We start from the raw sequence: 22,597 nt of genomic DNA, 5'->3' as shown, positions 1-22,597 counted from the left end.
CTTATGTCGAGTACAGTTGAGAAGAACTATTTGTATGCCTTAATTTATTACCGTTCATCAGTAAACATAAGCAAATTGAAAGTTACCCTACAACATCATCTCATATATCGCTGGATACGTCCATATCGAGTATGACTGCACTACACATATTGCAGCTTTCAGGTAACCGTTAATTAATTAATTGCAATTAATGATACTCTGATTAACTTTAGACTACAACAAGCAGTTATATACCGTTGAAAAGGCCTCGGCGAGCATAATCCAAAGTCGAACTCTAAATAATGCAAAATTCATGTCAAACTGATAAAACCGCGCGTTAACCGAGCTAGCGATTATCTACTTCGGAGGAAAAAAAAATGCAACGCAAGAGAAACAGTCGAACTTTACTAATGATACTCATTAGCAGTACTTAGGTAGAATTAAGTTCCCTGGTACGTTTTGTCTCACTAGGATCCCGATAGGCGGTCAGCGGAAAGCAGGTACCAGGTGCGAAGTATTTATAGGGGTAATAATTTATTCGCAGAAGTTAAATCGTAGACAAAGAGTCAAGAGTGAGCTGTTTGCTTGCGAGAGATAGTTGTTTCCTATAACGCATTCTTCTCTTTCTACCGGGAAGCTACCGCCATCGTAGACGGCGGTCGGAAATAATTGGTTGGGCACTGAAAACAGGCAGTATACCCAACCTCTGCCTTCAAGTAAATTATGGGACAGCGATAATGGATTCCGTTCGCAGGCTCCTTATGCGGATCCTCATCCTCGTGCATGTGCTTTCCTTTAAACAGGACGAACACTAAGCCTTGGTATCGCGCTTACAAGACGAAGCTTATGACTCCTCTCAATTTTTTACAGATGTAATTCATGCTTATACAATTAAGGAAGCATAGGTTTAAATATTTCATGTATATTCAAGTTCTAAATTGGGGACTTGATTGGTATAGCATATCTGCTTCTTTTTTATTTCACTTTTAAACAAGTAAGGAAAGACGTTTGTACATCTCTACAAGAGGTTTCGAACCTTTCGTTGGGAGAGTGTTTTGATGTGATCAACTCTGTGACCCGCCTGAGAATCTGCATCTCCGCTTTTAGCAGCGACAAATTGCTTAGACGGCTGTCAGCTATATAAGAGCAGCCATAATCTCTAACTAATAAATTATTGCGTTTGTCACGGTTTTCACTGCATACGCTCAGATTAATAAAACACACAATTGAACTCAACAGCAGTGACGAGAGAGGTCATTTGGTTTGCCAGGTGGTTCGAGCTGACTCCCAACTGAAAGCCAGCTAGAAACCGTTGATTCCCCTTGATCCTAGCTGGGACCTGCTAGCTTCAAGCTGGTAGGCATCTGTAACAAGTCAACGAAAGCTAAGTACCAGTTGGGACCAGCCGAATCAAGGTAGAACAAGCTAAATTCATTAGGACTTTTTTCTCGTTTTAGACGAGTACCAAGTTTTGTATACGTTATTGGCGAGATATGAGACTGCCTTGGGATTAAGCGTACGATGCGACAAACAGCTTTTGAAGCATTGGTCGTCGCACTTCATCAGCGCTAATATTAATCATGGGAATTCAGGAAGGTGACTGTCTTTCGCACCAAACCTAGAAATCCGCCATTTTCACCATAGTGGGCCCCTTAATACGGAGGGTCCGGCTCGTTTGAACCCTTTGAACCCTGGATAATCCGACCCTGCCCTCACGCCTTCAACAAATCACCGTCGTTAAGGACGTGAAATTCTTCACACTGACCGCCTCAAAACCTACCACGACCCTACTATCTAGCTTCCGCCTAATTCACGGAATGGCGTCTTTCACGCGGCGGTGCTGTAATTACAGAGATACTTGACCTCTGAAAAAGCAGCAAGAAAAAAATGGAGACTTGCCGAAGACGACGAAGTTGTAACGACGACAAAGCTGACGAAGGTCGAGCTCTCTCTGAAGAACGCTGGACTTCGTAGCAGCAATGATAAGATAAAGATATCGCCATATAAACTACTTAATCCGCCTCGTTACATTAGCAGTAGTAGATTAGAATATTTTAAGATTTGATTGCAAGGAAGCGATACAATATAAAGACGCGGGACATATGTGGCACCTAGTGACAGCCAGGAAAAAAGATTCAGCGGGTTTAAAAAGCGATCGCTGAATTACGACCACGAATTCTTCACTTGAGAAAAATGCACAAAGTACAAAAGATGAAAGTTCGCGAGATAGCGAGCGATATAACCGCCATAACCATTATTAATTGAGCGTGGATGGTAGCCCGTTAAAGGTGTTCTGAACAAATATCCAAGAATACTGAGAAAGCACCACAACTGCGTTCTTATGACACGATTACACTACTACAGACACATAATTCGGGTTAGTTATTTTTGACGTTTTTTGAGCGGCCGCCGGGTCTGAGGCAGCACGTTCTCGACTGTGAGCCGGTGGGTGTGACGTCACAACTACCGTCAGCAACGTCATGGCCCTGCGATCCCGCCGCCGCCCCCGCTGCTGAAGTTGGTTGACTGGCTACAAGCAGTGTGCACAATGATGCGAAGTGTGGAATGCTGCATACGAGGGAGGTCACGGGGGACGCGTACGGAGGCAAAGCCACCTGTGGCTTTGACGGAGGGCGCGTAATGCGGACAATTGTTTGCGCGCTGGGAGGGAGCAAAAAAAAAAAGCGTCCATAGGTGCGCTTTGTGAGTGCCACGGGGCCTTGCCTCACAGGGGAATGGAAAAATGGACAGGTGCGACTGGCCGCGGTGGGGTAGTTGTGACGTGTATCCGGTTTTGTCAGAGCTTTCACAGGAGCCCGCTAGGTGCGGCGATTTGACATATATTCGCTAAATACTTACTTTCCGCTCATTTCTGTTCATAAAGTGGATTGTTTTGGTCGCTCCCAATGGGATAGCTACCATCTGCACTGGAAATCTCGGCGGCAATTTTTTATTCAGTATACCTTTAACATTTTTTTTGTAAGACATTTTACGACCCTCGGAGAAACCGGTTTGACTGAGCTGTTAAAGGGGGGGGGGGGGGGTAATCAACTCTTTCCTTTGCTACGAAAGCAGCACAGCGCCCAATATGGCAGCACTCTTCAGCCTTCCGTAAAATCGTGAATAGGTAAGCAAAAGCTCACAGGAAACGAGAAGCAAACAAGAACTGCTTTTGTAAACGCCGCACGCGCGCACGTAAGAGAGTACCAAGTAGCATATCAGCAGGCCCAGATGGTGTTCCTATTACATTAATAAAGAAATTAGGCCCAAAATTTAAGGAAACATTAGGAGAGGTGGTGTGCAAAATTTTGTGGAGGGCAAAGGTCCTCGTGAAAGGAGACTAAGTAGGATGAGCATGATATATAAGGGAAAGAAGGACAAAGCTGACGTAAACACCTATCGTCCCATAACAGTAACATCCATGGTCTACAGAGTGGTGATGCAGATTATAAAGAACAGAGTGCAGGCATCGGTAGAGAGCGATGGGGTGCTAGGAGAGCTACAGAATCGTTTCCGGAAACAAATGACGTTAGAGGACAACCTGTTCTTATTGTATTGAAGTAGCAGAAAAGGAATACAAACCCCTACGGCTAGCTTTTCTGAATGTCAAAGAAGCCTATGACAGTGTACTTCAAGAAGACTTATGGGGCATTCTGGACTTGTCAGGTGTGGAAAGTGGAGTAACCAATCTTTTAAAATATGTGCATAAAGATAACCAGGCGTTTATACAATGAAACTAAGAAAAAGAAAGGTTTCGGAGCCTGTGGAGGTAAAAAAGGGGCTTAGATAATGGTTTCCTCTGTCACCTTTGTTGTTCATGATGTATCTGCAAGGATTAGAGGTTAAACTAGAGAGGAGTGGACTCGGCTACAACCTTTCCCTCTTCAAGCAAGGAGAATCGGTCCAACAGTCATTACCAGGACTAATTAATGCAGATGATATAATGCTGACAGCTGACAACAGGGTAGATTTACAGGTACTGATGGATATCTGCGGTACAGAGGGAGAAAATTAGGTATGTTGTTTAGCAATGAAAAATCGGCAGTCATGATTTTTAATGATAATGAGGCCGGTGAACATAGGATAAAGGAGACATGCTGGAAGTAGTGGATAAGTACAAGTATCCTAGGGTGTGGATAAATAATGGAGCTGAGTACCGAACAGAGCTTGAAAATTATGTTGCAGCTAAGGGTAGCAGGAACGCAGCCGTGATGAATAACAGGGCACTCTAGAAATACAATTGGTAGGAAGCGATGTGAGGGATTTGGAAAGGGGTGATGGTATCTAGTCTGACTTTTGCCAATGCAGTCCTGTGTATGAGGTCAGAGGTCCGAGCATGGTTGGAAATTAAGCAGTGCGGTTTAGGTAGGTTTGCTTTGGGAGGTCACGGGAATACGCTAAATCAGGGTGTGCAGGGTGACCTGGGATGGCCTTCATTTGAGAGCAGGGAAGCTGGCAGCAAGATAGCGTTTAAGCAGCGATTGAGAAAAATGGAAGAAAAGCGATGGGCTAGGAAAGTGTTCAGTTACCTCTGCCTGTGGAATGGAGAAGGCGGAAAAGAAAATTGGCAAGCAAATATTTGGACAGCAGTAGGGGGACCAGCAAACAATTATCAGTTAAGAAAAAGGTAACAGAAACAGAGAGGGGTCTGTGGAAAACGGGGATGGAGACCAAATCAGCACTGGAAATGTACAGAACTTGGAAGCAGGAAATAATCAAAGAAAACATTTACTAATAATTCCATTGTTGTTCAAAGCTAGGACAGGAGTATTGCGGACTAAGACGTACCAAGTTAAGTACCAAGAGATAAACAAGCTGTGCGGTGTGTGTGGAGAGGATGAAGGAACGGCTGAACATTTAGTAATAATAATAAGGATGGGGTTAGTATCGGTCATGGTCACAGAAAAAAATCAGTGCGATCTTAAAACAACAAAGTTGCTGTGATTTGTTCCTTGCACACAATGAAAATTACAGCAGGCACCATTTAACAGTGTAATGTACGGGATTATACATTGAGGTACGCCCCCCCCCCCCTCTCCCAATCTCCCCAGCCACCCCGTGCGCCGACTGCGACTAGAGATCGGCGTATCTACTATTCTATGCCCAAATAAAAGATTCGAGCAATCATGGTGAGTCAGCATCATACGTGCCACACAATAATCATTTATCGTGAAACAGATAGATCACAAAGCCTGATATTTACAATAGGCAAGTAATACTCGATTGAATTGGAAGAATATATACCTATAGATTTGTACGTGTGCTAAAACAAATGTTGCGCGAACGTTTTCAGCGATACGCCGGCCACCAAACTTAAATATCTAAGTTAAATGCAAAAAGCGCTTTCTGTGCTCCTGAAGCACCACATCTTTTATACGAACAAGCAATTAACGACCTAATTATTTCTATAATTGGGGAATTGTTTTCAAGCACGGTTCACTTACTGGCCCATTGGGAAATTGTTGAAGAATCACTGGAAATTCAAGATAATTTAAATCAGGAAGAAGTCTGAAAGCCTGCCGGCTAGAGGATTACCAGTCTTTGCACTTCCGAAAACATACTGCGTATTCGGTTAGGTGGTTAACTCTCTCGGTTTTATATCTATAGATGATCGCAATGTGGACACCACGATGCCACCTACTTTCGCCCTTTCTTGACTTGCACAGCTGCAGTCCATTTTGCAACGGCCCCACTCAAGTGCACGAGCAACGCTCAACGATCCGATGCTCGCGCGTGAACATCAAGCTCACGCCGGCTCTAAAAGGCGCCTGTCACAACACATTCTCATCAGATTGCAAAAATGATAAAAGCGAATAAACAGTACTCTATATGTACGCTACGGCAGACAAAGCCATGTTATGAAGCGTAATAAGTGGCGCACAAACGACGAGCTTAACAATCCTCCGTAGTCATCCAATATCCTGAATCCAGCTGAGTTCTATCGCCGCTGTGCTTTGTACGAGTTCGTTGGAATAGAATACAGAGCAATCTTTTTGTCGTAACCGAGCGCTTCTAAACGCAGCAGCATGCCTTCATGCCTTTGGTTTCGCGATAAATTAGCCGCTCTTCAGCGCCTCCAGCCGCGGCAATCTCAGCCGTCCTACCAAGATAGTGGCGCGACGGCCACGAGGCGGCGCTGGTGGTACGCGGCGGTTGACAGTTGACAGCCGTGTGGTGCGGACGCGTGTTCCATCGCTCCTCCGATTGCACGTGGCTACCGGAAACGGACGGACTGGCGACAGCGGGAGCTTCCGGAGCGTCAAATAGATGAGTTCTTTTTTTATTAACTTTATTTCGTTTTCAGCTAGTTAGGTTAGGTGCAACCTAAAGAATAGATTTTAGCTCTTTGTCCTAGCGGCCTGGTTTTTCGTGCCGGCAGCTAGGTTTTCTTGGCGTTCATTCTGTAACTATCTTGTTTAGATACATACTTTTTTTCTAGACTATTGGCATTCGCAGAATTGGTTTTTAACGCGTGTTTGCTAGTCGTTTCTTGTGTCTTCTTTTGACAATTTGTATATTCTGAGAATTCGTAATAGATATAGTTCAGTCTATGAGCGCTTAAGATGTGCAATCAAAAAAAGGTAAAGTGTACTCAGTGTGAGGCGCAGGTTAATCTCAAAGAAACGCGTTTTGACTCTGTAGGTGAAGCGGAAGGCAGCGACTTTTTGTGTCGGTGTTGCGTACTGAATGCGCGTCTAGATAGATTTGATCAAGAAAGGGGCAGTGTGGTGTTTCGTGTGGAGGATTTAGAAAATGAAGTACGTTTGCTGAGGGCGGAAAACCAGAAACTGCTTGGACAGCTTCCTGAAAAAAAAAAAGGGGGGCTGACCTTATCCTTGGAACCAACTAGGACGAACATTCCAATGCGGGCCACGTGGCTGGTGCCAGCACTGGCATGGAAGGCATAAGCAAAGTAGGTCAGGCGGATCCGAACCGTCAGAGTTATTTAGAAGCAGCTAAGAAGCCAGAAAAAAAGGAAGAAGTAAGGAAGAATGAATATCCCAGAGATAAGGACACAGATAACCGAAAGCAGGAGCCAACAGTTGGGAGAGGGAGAGAGAAGGCCCAAGTGCTTATCGCCGGAGATTCTAACATGAACAGGTGCAAGCGAGATATCTTGGAACGTGTAAGGGGTGATAAGAGAGTGTTGGTTGGGGCCTTCCCAGGGAGAACTATGAGGGCAGTGCTAAAAGAGAGTAAAAATAGGCTGTTGAAGAATTCTGCAGAGCACAGTATGGTAATAGTAGCCGCAGGGCTATACGATGTCCTAAATGGTGACGCTGCAGGAGTGGTGGAAAGTTTAGCTAAGGGAGTTGACGAGATCAGGGAGATAGCACAGCAAACGCAGATAGTTGTATGCACAGTACCAGAGGTGCTAGGATTGAACGGAAAGCTGGAAAAGGACGTGGTGACAGTTAATCAGGACATAAGAAAGTTAAGCCTGGAGAAGCGTTTCGAAGTGGTTGAGGTAAACAGGGAGGTACATAAAGCAGGTTTTGGTAGGGCTTTTCAGCGAGATGGCATTCATTTTAACAGAAGGGTGGGAGCAGAGATCGGTTGGCGCCTGGCAAGCAGGGCTGTAGCTTTTTTAGGGGGTCCGCGAACACTCTGTGCACAGAGGTAGTTAGAAGTGAAGCAGAAGAAAGTGTAATAATGGAGGCTGAGCCCCCCAAAATGGCAAAGAGTAGGTGGAGAAAGAAAAGTACAAAAAAAGAAATTTAGCACTAGGATCAGCTACATAAACATGCAAGGAGGTAGAAAAAGAGCGAAATGGCTAGAGATAGAACAGCAGTTGAAGGATGACAAAATAGGTGTGTACGCTATTTGCGAAACTCATCTCAGGGATCTAGAAGATCCGCCTTCTATAGAAGGCTACGTCTGGGAAGGGTGCAACAGAACGAGAACGAAAAAAAAAGGGTGGATGGGTAGGTATGTTGATACACCAGGGAACAAATTGGCAAATAATTAAATCATTTTGTAAAGAACATATCTGGGTTTCAGGAACAATTGCCGGCATAAGGCTAGGGATAGTTTATTTAGGAACAGGACATCAGTGCAGGCAAGAAAACAAGAATATTGTTGAATGCTCAGTAACGATATAAGCCAGTTTGGAAACGGGGCCAATATTATTCCACTGGGGGACATGAACGGCCACATCGACGATCTGGATGGATACACGGATTGTAACGGGAAGCTAATGCTAGATTTCTGTGAGCGACACGGTCTGGTTATAGTAAATAGAGAAACAAAATGTGAAGGCCAAATCAGGTGGGAATTCCGCAACAGGCAGAAGACCATTGACTATTGTCTAATGTCACAGGAAATTTACAGCAATGTCACAAAAAGGGAAATAGACGAAGAAGGGGAGTGTAGTCTGGGAAATGATCATAAACGTATTAGTCTGCAGATGGGGCCCTTGATGAAAAGAGAAATGGAACTTAGACAAAACGTAAACGCAAAATTAAACGACCATCAAATAGCGCAGATAGCAGCAGACATAGAGGAAGCAATAGAGAAAAGCCCCATGGAAGACTGGGATTATGAACAGGTAGAACTACTCATAAGGAGAAAAATTCAGGAGGTTAAAGTAGCAAACCGCTGGAATGGAAAGAGGAAGCCACGGAGCTGGTGGAATAAGGAAATCAGAGAAGCTATTGAACAACGACGGGCTGCTTCAAGGGAACACCGAGTGGCAAAGAAAGTACAGGTATCTCAGGAGGAAATCGACCAAAAATGGGAATCATATTGACAAAAGAAACTTGAGGTACAGGCCCTCGTACAAAGTAAAATAAAGCAGTCCACCGATCGCTGGATGGCTGACGTACAAGACGCCTCTAGAGGCGGAGCAAGAAATTTCTGGAACCATATAAGCTGGCTAGTGAAGAAGAATCAAAGAAAGCAGGATCGGATTCAAGATAACGAGGGAAATTGTTTAAAGGGAGACAACGCAGTGAACTACATTGCATCAGTTATATCCGAGTCATTTAAGAGCGACGATAGGGCAATCTTCGCATATCAGGAAGCAACACAAGGTAGCATAATACAAAGCAGCTTAGAACTGACCAATCTAAACTGGAAAAAGGCAGAAAAAAATATTCCTAAAAATACATCTACAGGAATAGATGGAATTCCGATCAAGCTGATTAATGAACTCGGTCCAAAAAGTAACGAAACGATGTTAAAAGCTTTGGGTCATAACAAATAAGCAAATTCCGGACAGCTGGCGGCAGAGTAAAATGAATTTGATTTATAAAGGGAAAGCAGACAGGATGCACATAAAATCCTACAGGCCGATTACCATAACATCTGTTATGTACAGGTTAGCCATGCAGGCGGTGAAATTAAAGGTGCAAGCATGGGTAGAAAGTAACAAGATACTCGGAGAACTTCAGAACGGCTTTAGAAATGGTAAGCGCTTAGATGATAGCCTGTTCGTGCTTACAAATGCATCGAAATATCTAGAGTGGAAAATAGGCCTTTGTATTTGGCCTTCCTGGACATAAACGGGGCGTACGACAACGTAAGCAGGGAACTCCTGTGGAACATATTACAAGAAGAAGGTATCGGTTATGAGATAATAGAGTTCCTACAGGAAATATACCGGGATAACAAAGTAGAATTTACGTGGGAAGGGATAAGAATTACGGAGGATGTCAAAGTATGCAAAGGATTAAGACAAGGCTGTCCTCTATCACCGGTGCTGTTCATGCTTTATATGATAAACCTGGAACGGGGGATACAAGACAGTAACCTAGGTTTTAACCTGTCATATAGATTAGGTGGAAAGGCGGTAGAGCAGCGCCTCCCCGGATTGATGTATGCAGACGATATTCTGCTGTTAGCTGAGAGTCTGGAAGAATTGCAAACTCTAGTTAAGTATTGCGGAGACGAAGGGGACGCTCTAGGCTTCAGTTTCAGCGCAGTTAAGTCGGGTCTGATGATTTTCAACGGCTCAACTGATCAGGGTCTTAAAATACAAGGCCATGAAATACCTAGAGTAGCTGAATGTAAATATCTGGGGGTATGGGTAAACGAAGGATTGGCATACATTGGAAAGCATGAGCAATCACTTAAGGCCAAAGGGCGAAGGAATGCCGGGATAATGAAGCATAAGGCATTGTGGGGATACAATAGGTATGAGGTTTTTAGGGGTATTTGGAAAGGGATTATGGTGCCCGGACTTACTTTCGGAAATGCGGTTTTGTGCCTAAAATCAAAGGTACAGTCGACATTAGAAACAAATCAGAGATCCGTTGGACGATTAGCACTAGGTGCCCCGGCAAAACTACAAATTAGGCGGTACAGGGAGATATGGGCTGGGCATCTTTCGAAGTACGGGAAGCTCAGAGTAAAATATTATATGAGGAACGCCTGAGGAAATTGGATAGTAACAGATGGGCAGCTAAAGTATTTAAATACCTGTACTTAAAAAGCGTGGACTCACAATGGAGAAAAAGAACCAGGAAACTAACTAGTAAGTATGCTAGTCACAAGGACGGAGAAATAAAAAGCATAAGCAACAGGTGAAAAACAGAGAAGGTGAAAATTGGATAAATTCGATGGAAAAGAAACAGAGTGGGGAATTATACCGTAAGTGGAAAATGCAGATCAGGAAGGAAGATTTCTTTGATAACTCAAGAGGGAGTGCCCTACTTTTTGAATCTAGATCAGGGTGCCTTACAACACGCAGCTGCAAAAAAAATTTAACGATGGAGATGGCGCATGTGCTGTATGTGGTAACTCCAGTGAAACAATTGACCATATTATACTCGAATGTAATGATATCCATCCGGAAGTTGATGCAGGTGCAATCACTGTTCCTGAAGCTCTGGGGTTTAGAGATACCAGTGACCGGGTTAATAAATCGGCAGTGGAAGCTAGCAAAAAACGACTGTAAGATCGGTGGCTTAAAAGCAGAAAAGTGGCATAGTGTTAGTAATATAGAAACAAAAATTTGATAAATAGAACGATGGTATAGGTAACCAATCTAAGACAATAATTAAGATACAGGGAGAAAAATGAGCATGATAGCTACTGCTACCACGCCTTTTCAAAGGGGACGCTCCTATATTCCATCCCATCCATCCAAACTCCAGCGCTGGTTCCCTCTTACGTCACGCTTAACTACTCTGCCGGCAGCCATACTTGTGGTGCACGTAGAAGGACGCTTACACTTGCGTGCTTTTTCTCGCTTGGCGCACTTTGGAACTCGCGAACACAGGAGCGTCGGCCGGCCGTCGCCGCACGTGACAGCAGCAAGAAACTAAATCGCAAATAAGCGACATTTCGGATGGGCAGCTGCGCTTCTTCACCCGAGGTCGAGAAACAGGTCCAACGACGCCGTGGACTGACTCGAAATGCACATAATGGTCAAGGGCAAAAGCGCTTTCGTGAAATTGAAGAGTTGCAATTTCGAAGCGTTATTGTTACCACACTTGAGAAATATTTTTTTTTACACAAAGTTGCTATCCACTGTCGCAATTAATGGTAGTTCATTAAGGCACCAAACTGGGCTAAGCGCATGATGGTGGCTCCTTTTTGGACTGTGCGCCGTGCGTGTTAACAAACGTCGCCATGCAAGTGTGGAATCGATACTCGGTAGTGGGAGCTTCATCCCTGTCGTGTCTGTCTTTTGTGTTCGCATCTGTAAACGCATTGCTCGTACTGTCCAGTGATTGAGTTAAACTTGTGGGTTGCCGAGCTTGTATTATCGTTCTGGCGCAAGCTTAGATTCCTAGCATGTGTACAAGAAAAAAAAAGTAATCGCCAGGGTGGTCACGACACCCCCGGGAATCGGCGCATATGTCCCAAGGACTGGATCATTTCAAAGTCCGAAACAGGACGACATCCCATATTTCATACGTACAGCTTTCGGGAAAACCTAATTGGTGCCATCCTGTGCTTATCCGGGATGCACCTCGTCCAAAACGTTCGCAGGTAACCGCCAGGGTAAACTGTCAAGCATTATGAGGTCACGTATGCAGAAGAGATCGAAATCAAGGGTCGCAACTGGGCAGGCCATTCCAGTCCTGTGTTCTGCGCAGGAAAAATAACTGGTGAAAAGTCATATGTGCCTGTAGGGGATGCACTGCAGTAATGTGGCTGGAGCGGGCGATTCGGTGAGCTCTCTTTATGTACGGGTTATTAGAGGGAAAAAAATGAAAAAAAAAATTATAAAAAAGACGCGCAATTCTACGCCGTGAGGCTAGAGAGGGTAAGTTTATTTTTGCCTTTAGTGCCGAGATACTCGAATAGGAGGAATAATTTGGCAAAATGAATCATGTTGCTATGTTCTGAATAGATTAGAGGGCGCCAGTATGGTTGTTTTGGTATGGGTAAAAGTAGCATTGGCATACTGTAGTTTAGGACGTATGAACGTTTGGGAAGCAATAATAGAGGGAGAAGCGATGGAAAGGTTGCGTCGTATACAGCCTAGAGCGCGGTTAGTAGAATTTATTGCCTGTTAACATGCTGTCTCCATGTTAGGTAACGTGAAATATCTGCACCGAAGTATTTCACTCATTCAGTTTTTGCAACTTGGATGTTATTGATGCTGTAATCGGGAGCAATGTAGTTGAGACGCAGGTGAATAGGCAAATGGAGAGCTTTATACATTTAAAGACATATGAACCAGTGTTGCACAGTCCTGTATGCTAGAAAGGTTCCTTTGCAACGGGAGAGTCAGTGGATTTGTTATTGCTCGGTAAACGACACAGTCGTCGGCGAAGAGGTGGATATGGGAACAAAATATGATTAGCCAGGTTAATAATGTATACTGAGAAAAGAAAAAGAGAGGCCCAAGCACGGTACCTTGGTACGCCTGAAGGCACTAGTGTTAAGCAGGAAGAGTGTGGGCTAACATGTACGAACTGCTGACGGTTAGCTAGATATCCTCGAGTCTCAGAACGCACGGATGAATGTTAAGACGCGATAACTTTAATCAAAAGACGACGATGTGAATCCTTATCAAACTCTTTTTCAAAATAAAGAAATACTGCATCAGTCGGGACGTTGTTATCTAGGTTTAAAGGTAGGTCGTGTAGGAAAAAAACAAGCTGAGTGTCAAAAGAATGATTTTTGCGGAAACCATGTTGATTTGGAATAAATAAATTTACGGATGCTTAGAGAGGCGCTTGTTATTGGGCGGTAGTTACTCGGTGATGTACCGCTTCCTTTCTCGAGAACTGGGATGACCTTGGCCACCTGCCCGTCACGCGGGATTGGAGCGGTGTTGAGTGAATCCTGAAAAATTAGTGACAAAAACAGGCTATACGCATGTTTAGTATTTTTCAACATTTTGGCGTTAATGGTTGACGAGTTCTTCAATGATTATATGACTTTAACAACGACCATGGGATGAAATGTGACATTTTGCATGCGGGGATGCGTACAGTACGGTGTATCAGGAAAGGTGTCACGCGATTCTGAACTGAACTAAATGTTTTGTTCCGAACATATGCGACTTCGGTCTCCGGTATAGGTGGTATGCACTGCGCCCACATGGTGCCCAACTACACCGGCGGCGGCCATTTTCGCGGTGCACGTAGCTGGCGAACTCCTGCCAGTACTGTACTGCTCCGAAAGCGTGCTTTCGTCGTGTTACGGTGGTTCGCGTGCTACATTCATGTTGTCACTTAGACTCCGCATGCATCGGGAATCGAGCCTGTTATGGTCGCACTCGAAAGCTGCGTGAAATTTTGTCTTAACAAATGCCACTTATGGTGGACACATGCGCTGGTTAGCGTTGCTCGAGCCGAGGTGCGCGAAGCGACGAACGTTGTTCGTAAGATTAGGTTTCTCTCTATTCCGTAAAGAAAACTCGGACAAGGGTGACAACAGCCGTTCTGTGAATTCGGAAAGCCGAATGTCGTTATGCAGCGGGTCTACGGGGCTCTTGCATTATTCTAGACTACATATCACCGTGGTTACCGGCCGCGGTCACCCGACAGCTTGAGCTGGGAGCCCATTTGCAGCTGCTCTAAAGGTCACCGTGGCTACCGGCTGCGGCTACGCGAAGGGGCCGAGACCTGAAGTAGTATTGCTTACGGAATAAAATGTTTGGTCATATGCCTAATCTCATAAATACACAAACACGCATGTTCACACCGTCCGAGCTAGACAGCGGCACAAGGGCCGGGAAACTGCCTCAGCGCACTCCGTATGCAATCTTAGAGCTCACGCTACGTTCAATTGCGCCTTGCAAGTGCTCATTCCTCAGCGCACTAAACAAACTGCACAAGATGCGGGTAGCAGAGCGCACAACATACGCGCATATCTGTACGCCCATGTAAAACAAGAAATTAAGAATTAAGCATTTTGTGTTATTCAGAAATAAGGAAGTTAAACACGGACGCATAAGCACCAGATCTCAAGAATACAAGATGGACGAACACTACAGAACAAAGACCGCAAATGACCGATTAACTTTGAAAATGCAAAATTCAAGGCTCAAGGCTGCAGAAGATGACACATTCCCAGAAATGGACCTCTTTGAAGTAGCCCTACCGCGAAAGCGCGAACCCTCCTCGGCCGCCAGAGGGGGAGGACTTTCGCTGCACATAGTTTTCCAGGAAACGACACCCTTCGCTTCAGGCACACAACGAAGTGCTGCACAATAATTGCGTGCTGAGCTATCATCTGGGCCTTCTGCTTGGACGCATCATAATTTCCTCGCTTCCCAGAGCTTGTCTCTACAGAGAACACAGCCAGAATCGTCAGGTTCCCCAGCTTCCTGTAGTCATTGTCAAGGTTCAACAGAGCTTGGAGGGTATTGTGTTCAAAGATGACTCACATGTCTCTCCACAGGCTAAGGGAGACCAACCCTCCACTCAACTATTTTTTTTTTAAATAAGCCCCCCCCCCCCCCCCCCCCAGAAAAGAATTTATGCACAAATTCTTGGTAACCCATCCCGCCAATGGTACTTCGCCTGGCGACTGCAAGAGTGGTGCACTACTGGAAAAACGTCCAATCTCCTACCCCTCATTTGTGCAAAAAAAAAAAAAGAGAGGGACCCAGTAACTACCCCTCCCAATTTAGGATAGGCAGTGGGGGAGATAATGGCAGTCAATGCATACCAGGAAACTGAACCTCCATCCTCAGAAATAAAGAGAAGAGGGGGAAAAGGGAAACATCATTCCATACCACTGGTAAAATTGTTAGCTAGGAACCATGTGTGCATGCACAGAATGCTGCCCTGAAAGAAAGGAGGAAGACTGTGACTAGGGGTAGTGAGTGTCCCCCTGGGGGCTCTGGCAATATCCAAACTGTTGACTACAAAAGATTGAGAATACCCGGAACGCACTATTGTAGATGTATACTTGAGGACTACAGTGCAGTGGCAGTGAAGGACGCAAGGTGTGTATAAACGTCCTGCAAAACGTCTACAACAGGAAGAACATTTGTTTTCGGCATTGTGCACTGCAAACATGCGTTTCTTTGTTACGCGCACACACAAAAGAAAGAACGAACTGGCAAAAGCATCTGAAACTTCTAACTCAACTAGGTATCTTAAGAACACATCCTTGCTCTAAGCGACGAAAGAACAAATGAACTGTACAAGTACACTTCGACCGTTGGGAGCGAGCCTATGCGCAGCCATGAACAAGCGTGACAGTGTTAAAAAATCAAGCCTGAGTTGTCAAAAAATATGTCGCCAAGACAGAAAAACGCGAAGGAAACGAAGCAGCATGTAAGGTAGCAGCATGTAAAGAACATCCCGCTTTACTTCAAAAAAAATTGTTAGCCTTAGACCATGTTTTCAACACACAGCATTGTGCGCCGGTACCGCGTGTTTACGTTCTACCACTGAAGCCCAATAGACGTTCATGAAACCATGAACAAGCCAGGTTATCCCCTATTTGTCTAGTACACACACATCATTTGTCCTTGAAAGGCACATCATGGCTACCACAAACAAATCTCTCAAACGATCGGCGAAACAAAGATCTTAATAAGAAATTTTTCTCACCGTAGGCGTCTGGCAGGCGGGGTATAAACTGGCAGTGCAACACCAAACACAAAAGTAGTCTTAGGTGACTTTGGCGAAATTTGTCAGGCTGCGTCGATGCGTCGATGCCATGCGTCGTAGTCACTGCAGACAACAACGATCTCTCAGCCACTGTTGACGATGAACTGGCACTGCAGTGAAAGCACGTGTGGAGGGACCTATTATAAGATCACACCGGGTATAGAGGGGGAGAAACCTAATGGGGGAGAGAAGAGCCTTGATGATGATGATGAATGCAACCAGCAGTGCCACCTAGGTGTCTTTAAACAGTCCACATGCCAGGGGGCGTGCCATACAAGGCCTGTAGACTAGAGTCCCTAAGGACTCTATGTGGACTCTCCTTTTGGAAGAAAAAGGGAGAGGGACAGAAATGCACAAAATACCCTCTCTTCCTTCCAAACTATAGGGACCGGGCGCCCGTTGTACGGCGCCACCGTCGCCTCGGTGGAACAGCGCCGCCCGCGGCGGAGTGCCGAAACAGCGGAATGGCGAGGCAGCTGAGCGGCGCAGTCGTTTCCGTTCTGCGAGGCGCTTTTGAGCCTGTCCCTACCCGTCGTTTTGCGGGGTGGCTTTGAGAGCTTTGACTTCTTTGAGTAATCGCAAGGAGTATTTTTTGACGGGGCAATCTTGAAAATGAAAAGGGCCGTTCTCGGCAGGGCGTGCGTGTTTTTTTTTTTTTTTTTGAAACCGCTCGGCGCATGGTATTTCAGTTATATACTCAAAAATGCCGCGTGCGTGATTTCACCATGCGCTAGGAACACCTTCGTTAGGCACTTGTTAAGGCGACATCGAAGACGGGAATTGCGCGTGCACTGCGCGTCTATCTTATATTAGGTCTAGTCGAAATTGCCTGAAGATAAAATACCGCCGAGCCGTGTAGCCGTGGCGCCGTAGTAGTGGTAGTTGTAATGGTCAGCGTTCATGTAAAATGAAAAAGATGCTGCACCTGTCTTTTTTGGTAACAGCTAGGCTCAAACGATTCAGAGTAAAATAATAGCAAATGACATGCCACTTTCAACCTTGCAACGAGAGCTGTAAAAGGAGAAAAATAAACAAGCAAGACAAAAGTAGGATCCTATTTATGGCTGGAATAGCAAACACACATATACTTCCAGGACTTCCTGCACAATTACGCTACAATAGCTCACTGAACTCGGCCTTGAGACCATCAAACTTAATCATAATATAAGCCAAATGAGTAATACCACCTCAGCATCATTTTTACATATACAGCAATGCTCTTGTTGAACACGTCGGAGCTGCTACATATAATTGACTTAGAAAATATTATACTATGCATGCCTTTCTCCCGACATACTGCGGAGGTTGTGAAAAGAAAAAAAAATTAATTTCCTGCTAGCGTTCTCTCAGCGCAGGAAGTTCAATGCGATTGACCGCACCTGCCTTGAACATCTGAAGGCAATAGTCCAATACTGTCAAACTGTTAAATACAATCGAAAAAAAAAAACACAGTGTGATGTGTTGTAAGATAAGCAACCGACAACTAAGAGGGCGTTTTATTGTTAAATGAATCCCTCTGATGGCTCGTTCGCTAAGGTGGTATACTTTCTCAGCGTTCCACGAACTTGCGGGGCCGATACCTAGCTGACCTCGATACCTGATGAGTGTGAGGGGACACGACCATGTATGTAGTTTTCTATTTGCACGTAAAGGAATGCGGATAACTGAAAGCCATTCCTTTTACAACTTTGTCACTGCAGCTTGCCGGACTGCTGCTAAATCTGTTTACATTGGCCATAAAAGCAATTTCCGAGAGAGGTAAAATGGTCTTGTCATACTACGCCACAATCAGGAAATCTCACGTTCACTAAAACGCCGATGAGAAACACACGTATTTAGGCGGGCCAGGAAATGGACACTGCTGAGAAAATACGTAAAGCCGTGTCAGGTGCAACGTGAATGCGAAAAAAAAAACAAACTGCTACACGGCCTTCAAAACTAAAAAAAAAAATGCTACGTTTATGCTTGTTTCCACAAATTAAATTGTATTTTTTTTCTAGCAGATTTTGTGACCATGCGGTATTGATTGAGCTGTGAAATGAGTGATTTTATTAGGCGAAATGGACATGCCACAAACAAATGTTAACAAATTCTGAAAGTATCAACGCAGAGCTCTCAGCGCATTTTCATTGGTTGACAAACGAAAACAGGAAAAATGACAAGATCATGGTAATAGGAATTGTTCATGTCTCCTATCTGCTTTCTGTTAAAAGAAAAAAGTAAATTATCTTTGACTATGTCAGCGAAAGTATCCACACAAACATTGTCTCTGCCCATCACTGAAGATCGTAACGCAGCCCGAACGACGATGGTGGAGCTGCCTTTTCTTTTTCCGTGCTGGGGTTTTCTTGTACACAGGCGGAGAAATGCTAGCGCTGTAACTTACGCTGTTGGGTTACTTCGATTTCCAATTGTCAATAAAGTGACTACAGATGAAGGAGTGCGGCTTCGGCTCCGAGACTCTCGTGCCGTCACTCCTGGGGAACAGAAGGCACAGAGCATCCGGTAGCAAGCGGAATTTTAAAGATTCGGCACTTTCCATGACCACACAGTAACCAAATGCGTAGATTCGTGCCTTTGCATTTCAAAGAACCATGCTTAGGTCACCCGCCGCTCATGCTTCTGTGGAAACCCGTAGAAATGAATCGACTTAAAAACGTCCGACGAGTTTGCGTAGCTGCCAGTGGAACCAACAGCGCACCACGCTTCGCCAGCCTTGTTCGGCCAGACTTCATTTCACTGGACATTCACACAACTAGCCCAACTTTCTGTTCTCTTGAGGATATATTTACCCACAACGTCATCTAAACCTTAGGATTTCCAATTTCCACACAAACCAACGACAAACAGTATCCTCCAATGCGCTGGCAATGCGCCGGCCGCATTCCGGCGATTGAGCGATGCGCCGAGAGGCGGCGCCACCCGTTCAGCTGCCCGGTCCCTATACTGTCAACACATGAAAGGAACTGCTTTGTGCACATGAGGAGAAGGCAGCTAGCCAGAATTACCAGATGGGGTGCCTTCTGTTCCCATTCCTGTGAAGAAAAAAAAATTATATTTGTCCCAGAGTTAGCCTCTCAAACTGAAGCTACAATAGGGTACTCTATTGTGATGAATAAGGGTTTGCACTCACCAACAATGCCTAGCTTTTACACAAACTCAACTAAAATCCACTCCAGGCTACTTTTAGAGAGAAACTGCACAGAGGAGAGGACTATAAAAAATAATGGTCAAAAGTGTATTTCAAAAGTGTATTTCTCCAGAGCAATCAACTGCACCCTACAAGCATTTTGTCCAGTCCACCTACACAAGGCAACCCAAGTACTGCCTAATGGTTTCCAGAAAGAAGGGAAATGTGGATTTGGACTGCAGCTTTCTGTGTTTACACCCTCTCACAAAATACTTGCAGCACTGGGAAATGCAGAGAAGCCATGGCCATTCAAGTAAAGGCCAACATAATAGGTAATTGGGAATAATCATGTGATGGGCATAATCCTGATTGAACCAGGTCTGCCCTTCTTTTCACAGTGCTGCAAACAGCATGAGGGAAAAAGTGTAGTCCTAGCCCTGAACCAAGAAGATGGTTTATGGTTCTCAGGAAGCCAGCCTAAACTGGGCAATGTCTCCAATTCATCTCTGACCACCCTACTCAGCACAATGCATCTGTCCCAAGATAAAACTTCTTGAAGAGATAAAATGTGTCTGACTCAACAGGATAAAAAATAAGCAAGGAGAGTGGAATTGTCTGACCTCCACTACACAGAATACATTATTCCTTCATTCCAAGTATCATACAAAAACCTGACAAAACTCTACATAACAGAAATGTAATTCTAGCTCTTGTCCACACATGTTATCTGCAAAAGAGGGTTTGCATTCCAGATATGAAAGAGGTTAGTAAAACCTTGGACCCTGTTCTCAGAAAGGAAGCTTAGTGTATACAATAATGCACAAAGTGACTTCCATGAGGGGATGCCTCCTTCCTTGATCAAAAGAAAAAGCTGTCCTGTTCACAGCCCTCTGAGTCATATAATTGGGAGACCAAAAATGTCCCTGAAAGCAGAAAGAGGATGTCAAGCAAATGAACAGTGGCCTATGAGCAGAGGCCCAACACTGGAGAAATTTGCAAGGCCTTCACATAGCTCAAGTCCAGTCTCCTTTTCCAGGGAAAGCCTGGAAGCAAAAATGAAGAGAACAGAGTGCCAGTCACACATTTTCTTTTCAAGACTGGCTTCTTTTTTGCACTGATCAGCTTGACCCCATTCTGTCTCCTGACAGGTCATCAAGAGATTAACTTCAAGGGAGCCACTGTTATAGTCAGAGAGCGGCGAGCACAAATGAGTCAAGGCACATTCTTCAGGTATGAGTAGTTGTTAACTGCTTTCTAGGAAGGCAGGGTGCACTGCCATATCCCTCTATTTTTATGAAGCCTTTTTGGGCTTGACTGATTTTATCCAAGCTTCTCTCCCTACTCTTTCCCCCAGTGCACTTTTGTCTGGGGGGCCGTCAGACCAGTCACACCAGCTTGCTCAGAGAATGGACTGTTTTCAAGTAGATCTACTGTGCGTGGGCGAAGCTTCATCGGCCGCCACTTCTGCCGGGATGCCCTGCGAAAATTGGGGGCGAGTTCGCTACACATGCTTTCACATAAAACGACGTCCCTTGGCTCATCCATGCCACGAACTGCTGCACAATAATTGCATGCAGTGCTAGCGCCTTCTAGGCCTTCTGAATACGAACATTGCATTGTTCCAGCCTCCCCCAGCTCACCTCGCGCGAGAAGACGGGTCAAGGTTCCCTAGCGTCCTGTTGTGGTATGGTAACATCGGGTGGGGGAAAATGCGTCAACTTGTCTCCAGAGATGACTCATGCTTCACTATTCCAGCTTCCTTCATAACGAATGCATAGTTTTCACCAATGTTTTTACCCGGTGCTTTCAAGGGCTGCGAAAGCCTTGGAGTTTCTCTAATACGCTGACCGAAATGTCCGTGACAACACATCGTTAAAAAGATTTAATGGCCTTTTCGCACATGTAACATGTGATGGACTTTTTTCCAAAAGCGGACCCTCTTGCGGGCGTAATCGAAGGGACGGGTTATCGAAAATCTGTGCAGAAACTCGTTCCGATAACTGGGTTGCCTTATTTTCCAAACAGTAGTTGATTGCAGGGCTGGTCTCGCCTAGCCGTTGCAGAGACGCGTGAGTCATCTGTGTCATCGTGAATCAACACATAACCCCCCCCCCTCATCCCCTGTTAAATGTTTAAACCATGAAAATGACAGCAGCAAGCTGACGAACCTACCCGCGTCTTCTATTTTGAGGCAAGCTGGGGGAGGCGGGGACAATACAGTGCATCCCTTCCAAATGCCTAGAACATGCTAGTACTGCCCGCAATTATTGTGCAGCAGTTCGTCGCGTGGATGAAGCGAGGGACGTCATTTCCTGGAAAAGCACGTGCAGCGATGTCCTCCCCGAATTTTCCGGTGGCATCCGGGCGAAAATGGCGGCCGAGGAGGCTTCGCGCATGCGCAGTAGCACTACTTGGAAGTGGTCCACCACCTTCATTCCGTTTACTTAATCTGTAGCGAGCACGGTGCTGGGGCGAGCCAGAAAACATTAGGAAGGTTCAAGCCTGCTGAACTGAATGTTGAGCGAAAGCATTAGCAGCGGGTGACCAAATGTTCTCTTCGTCTCCGTGCCACCGACGCCGCCTCCGTCGTCGTCGTCATCGTCGTTACTGCCGGCCACGACGCTTCTTCCACGCGTCCCCCCACAAACTCATGTATCCAAGCAATGAATATGTTTCCTGTTGTGAAGCATATTTTCTTTCTTTTCATTATCTCGTCCCAGCTGTTCTCAATGTCGACCACTTTAGAGGAACTGTTGTGGCGTGGTATCATAACACTGGTCGTATGCTGCTTAAAGGGCCACTGTCCAGGGAAGGCCCTTTTAAGAAAAGGAGCCCAGTGTTTCGATCAGGTACCGGAGATAGTCTGTGCAAAATTCTACAGCGACACGCGCGCCGCAAAGCATCGAAAATACAATTCAAAGCTCCCTCATGCTCTCCTTTGAGAAGCCAGCTTCACCGCTTCCTGCGCTGGCCCGACGGGCCCCGATAATGACGTACGTACCGGGAACGACGTCCATTGGTCCGTCTCGCTGACTGACGGGAGAAGGATGGGTGTCTACCGCTCGCAGCGCGCTTTTCCCTCGCCACGGCCAGACTGAATCCAGCGGCGCGCGCTCCCGCGACCGTTTTTTTTTTTTCGCGCTCGCGGAGAGCCACGCCCCACTTCCCGCCAAACGCGGAGGAGGAAGGGGAATTTGTATTGCGAAGGCTAGACGACCTCGGGCAGGAGAGTGAAAAACCTTGGCGCGGGAACGGAAGGAGAGAGGCAGGATAGAATCGGGTGATTGCGGTGGCTGTAACTGCGTTATTAGTTACTCTTTTCAAAAACATTTTGCGGCCTTGCGTTCCAGGGGCGAAGTCTCACAGTCACCGGGGAAGAAAATATTTTCGACCGGAGGGTGGACAGTGGGCCTTTAAGTAATCTACTCTAAAAAGTGACGCACTCATCCGTGCGCATTTG

The 22,597-nt window shown here is 45.5% G+C and overlaps 1 pseudogene; it reads left to right on the top strand.

Annotated features, from left to right (window-relative positions):
* Positions 1-3,796: 3,796 nt before the first annotated feature.
* Positions 3,797-19,694, top strand: LOC146173273 (uncharacterized; annotated as a pseudogene).
* Positions 19,695-22,597: the final 2,903 nt, after the last annotated feature.

This window comes from Amblyomma maculatum, chromosome 11 (genome assembly GCF_055883805.1).
Source record: "Amblyomma maculatum isolate TAMU_Amacu chromosome 11, ASM5588380v1, whole genome shotgun sequence".
In the NCBI taxonomy this organism is placed as follows: Eukaryota; Metazoa; Arthropoda; class Arachnida; order Ixodida; family Ixodidae; genus Amblyomma; species Amblyomma maculatum.
The sequence above is the reverse complement of the archived record's forward strand: the minus strand, read 5'-3'. Positions and strand labels throughout refer to the sequence as shown.